The 4,064-nt window shown below is 39.5% G+C and overlaps 1 protein-coding gene across 1 annotated transcript in view; it reads right to left on the bottom strand.

The window, feature by feature from the left end:
- The window catches only part of COL25A1 (collagen type XXV alpha 1 chain), a 783,871-nt gene that overhangs the window by 372,683 nt on the left and 407,124 nt on the right, over window positions 1-4,064 (bottom strand). The window lies entirely within an intron of this gene.

Genomic DNA, 4,064 nt, shown 5'->3' with positions numbered 1-4,064 from the left:
TAGTCCAATTCTGTATCCTTCCCTTCAAGGCTCCGGGGTCCACGATTATCTTCTGTGTCTGTGTTAATTGGTTTCCCTTTTCTTTGTTGAAGAGGGTGTGTGCAATCCTTCTGCCTAGTCCGCCATCTTGCCGGAACTCCCCAAACTTCTACTAATAGTTTTAATGAATGTTTTTCTTCTCTGCAATGTTACAGGAAGACAGAGGTCACATTATTACCCAAGTGATGTAGTTGTGTACTTCGCTCAGGGAGTTTCTTATTCTTTCTATTTTTTGCTTAAGGAATTATTTCCAGATAGAGCAGCAGAGACTGGCTGTTCACCAACTCTGTCTGTCTTTCCTTCTGAGCCCACAGCTTCATTTCTCTATCTCCCTCAGTTAGGTGTGAACATGTTACTTGATTCTTGCCAAAGGAATGTGGTCAGAAGTGATATAATCCGTGTCCAGTACTGGACCATAAAATTCTAACTGACCCTCCACTCTCTCTTCCCTTATCTGGTGGCTATATATCTATGCCCAGGGTAGCTCGGGGCATACATACCAAAGATGGTAGAGTCTACATAGCGTGAGTATTTGCATGAAGCATTGCCCTGTCAACATTTTTTATTTCTATTTCTACCACAATTCCTAATGTGGTAAACCACTAATATTTTAGGGTTTGTCTGTTATAGAGCTTAAGTTATTCTAACACAGATGGTATCCAGAAATAGGCCACAAGAAAATAACAATGTTGCAAAGAAGAATAGTGTCAAGACTTTTGCATGTCTATTTCTTCTTATTATTTATTTATTTTTAAATTAAACATCCTTCCTCATTTATCCCAGTTTTCAGAGTTTTTAAGCTATCATTTTTTACCACTGGTAGAATTCCAAATTTCTTCTTTACCTGGCATTAAATGGTGGTGGTGTGCCTAAGGCATCTGACCGCTAACCAGAGGCTGGCGGTGCAAACCCACCAGCGACTCCTTGTAAGGAAGACTGGGCAATTTACCTCCGTAAAGATACCGCCTTGGAAATCTGAGGAGGGGTTGCTATAAATCGAATTACTCCACAGCAGTGAGTTTAAATCTATGTAAACAACAGCAGAGGAAGTATTGAAACAAAATGCCACTGAGTATAGTATTCTCTACTGATGTGGTAGCTTGGACCACTCAGATCAGAAGACACAAAAAAGACACTGGAAATCTATTTCATGTAAGAATTTATAATTATATTCTCTTTCTCTACTTTTTGTTCCATGAAACACAATCTTACAATGATCTATCCTCCTGTGACAGCCTATGGCAATTCTACTGAAAGTTTGTCACCAAAAACCTTTTATCACAAATTACTTCTCTAGGTTTTTGTTTCCTTGTTTTATGACTGCATTTAGCTTTCCTGGTGTTTCACAGCCGGAGATAACTGGTTTTCTCCCTCCACCAACAATAATACTCCCTTATTATAGAAAAATTAATAATTATATGGTTTGATAAAAAAAAAAAAAAAAAAAACTCTCATTGCTGTTGAGTCAATCTTGACACATAGTGACCCCTCCTTGGGTTTCCAAGGCAGTATCAAATGAAGTCATTCCATCTTTAATGTTGTTGTTATGTGCCATCAAGTCGGACCTGACTCATAGAGACCCCTCCTTGGGTTTCCGTGGCAGTATCACTACAGAAGTAGATTGCCCTATCTTCCTTCCGAGGAGTGGCCGGTGGGTTTGAACCACCAGCCTTCTAGTTAGCAGTCAAGTGCCTTAGCCACTATGCTACCAAAGCTCCCCTTCCATCTTTAATAGCGCACCCTTTTGAATGCAAATATAAATAAAAATATTTTAATAATTAAGTAGGGATATAGCAAAGAAGGAATTAAAGAAGGATTTCCAGAAAGGCTCTGTAACAATTTTACAACCAGCTTTTTTTACTCAAGCGCCCAATCTTGTACCTCCCACATGACTTGCTTCTGTGAGATGAGAATTAGATGATGTATTGGTTTATTTTGGAGTTCTGGTAGTACAGTGCCTAAGGCATCTGACTGCTAACCAGAAGGTTGGTGGTTCAAGCCCACAAGCCACTCTGTGGAAGCAAGACTAGGCAACCTACTTCCATAAAGATTTACTGCCTCGGAAACCCAACGGGGGTCGCTATGAGTTGGAACAGACTCGATGGCAATGTTTTTTTTGTTTGTTTGTTTTACATATATATATATAGGTCCATATATATGTATGTATGTTTATTTTGAGTAACTAGCAATAGCAAAGAACACATACAAGACGTAAGAGCTACAGATAACTAAGAAAAGCTTAATATGAACCATATATAACAGAAGTAGGACAAAAAAAAGTTACTTAAAAAGAAGGTAGTAACACTTAAACCTTATTTGCTTGAAAAACATCTTATAGAAATGTGGGGAGGAAACAGAATGTGAAGAGAGATGGACCTGACTTTGGTTGCTTTTTTTTTTTTTTTTTTTTAAGCCATTTATTTGAAATCATGTGAAGACATAAGTTTAAGATGATTTGGAGTCCATGTTTAGAAGCACAGAAACCCCAGTTCTGTAAAATACAAATCTGCAAAATTTTCCATAAATCCTTTGGAATTCCTGTTCAATCAACCTTTGCAATTTAATTTGGCCAAGTATATTGCTAAGGTAACATGAAAGAGCATAAATAGTTTCCTTTTTCTCATCCTCTCTTCCTCCCTACCTCAATCCTCTCCATGGGGTAGATTATCTCCAGATAATTAATGTGTCATTTTTTTTTTTTCCTCTTCTACTAGGAGAAGTGTCTTCTTTGCCCTACTTAGCTTTTATTTAATTTTTTACTTTTATTTTAAGAACTTGTTCTACATTTAATGTAACACGTACATTTAGTTTCATTCCCCATTCACCATGTCCAACCCTAATCAGGTCTCCTCCCCTCCCTACCCTGTAACCCTCCCCCTGTGCCCCTCATATTTATGTACTCCTGTTTGTCCTGCATTTCCTCAGTTTAAATGTTGGTCCTCTGGTGTCCCATGGTCTGTTACTCTAAGGGATGTATGACTATTGAGTGTGTGGGTGTGGCATCCTGGGTTGGGGGATCTGCATGTACATCTTGTTAAGTATTGGGCTGAGAGCCCGCCCCTGGGGGTGAGTTTTATTCCAGGTGCCGAACGTATTCCAGAGCCATAGTATTGGGAGTCTCACCAGATTTCATCTGACCGGTAATTCTGGTTATTATTGAGTTTTTGGATTTTGTTCCATGTTTTCCCTCCCACTCTATCCAGGATCTCTAGATTTGTTCCTTTCCTCAGTGGTTGGCATTGGTAGCTGGGCACCATCTAGTTCTTCTGGTCTCAAGGGCCATTGTGTCCTAGGATTGATTGCTTCTAAATGCCTTTTTTTTTTTGCATTCTTCTTCACTTCTGATGCTAGGAGACCATTAGCTACATCTTAGATGGCTGCTTGAAAGCTTTTAAGACCCCAGTCGCTACTCACCAATGTAGGATGTGGAGCAATGCTTTTATGTATTTTGTTGTGCCAGTTGAGTCTGGTGTCCCCCAGTACTATGATTCTGAGGCAGTAGATCTATTGGATCTCTCTCCCATAGTGTCTGGATGTCTGTGAGGGATTACTCTGTGCCTGTCTTCTATTGTTTCTGTAAGGATTAAAGTATTTTCTATCACTGGTGTCTGTGCAAGATTAGCCTCAGCTGAATCTATCCTTAGTCTAGAGTATACTTCTGTTCACTGACCTCTGTCTGATCATCTCAAGTGTTTATGTGTTTATCTGTAGCCTGGTGTTTGGTGTTAATGGCAATGTGGTATTGTGGATAGATTGGTTGGTATTAGCATCTGTTGTCTATCTCTTATGTTTATAATTCAGTGTCCTCTCATTTCCTAATGTTATTATGGTGGTCTTATATCCGTCCCGTATATCCCTTCCCCTACCCATGTCAGTGTGTAGGCCCCAACTAGCTCAAAATTAACCCCTCCTTTTCCCTCCTCATCCTGATAACCTACTAGGTGAGTTCTCTTTCCCAAGCAAACCCTTCTCTGTCTTTTTACAGTAATGGGCTCATACAGTACTTGTCCTTCTGCAATTGACTT

This window comes from Orycteropus afer, unplaced genomic scaffold, assembly GCF_000298275.1.
Source record: "Orycteropus afer afer isolate SDZICR_OR568_19922 unplaced genomic scaffold, OryAfe1.0 scaffold00071, whole genome shotgun sequence".
NCBI lineage: Eukaryota > Metazoa > Chordata > Mammalia > Tubulidentata > Orycteropodidae > Orycteropus > Orycteropus afer.
Note: the sequence above shows the minus strand (reverse complement) of the source record. Positions and strands in the feature narration are given on the sequence as shown.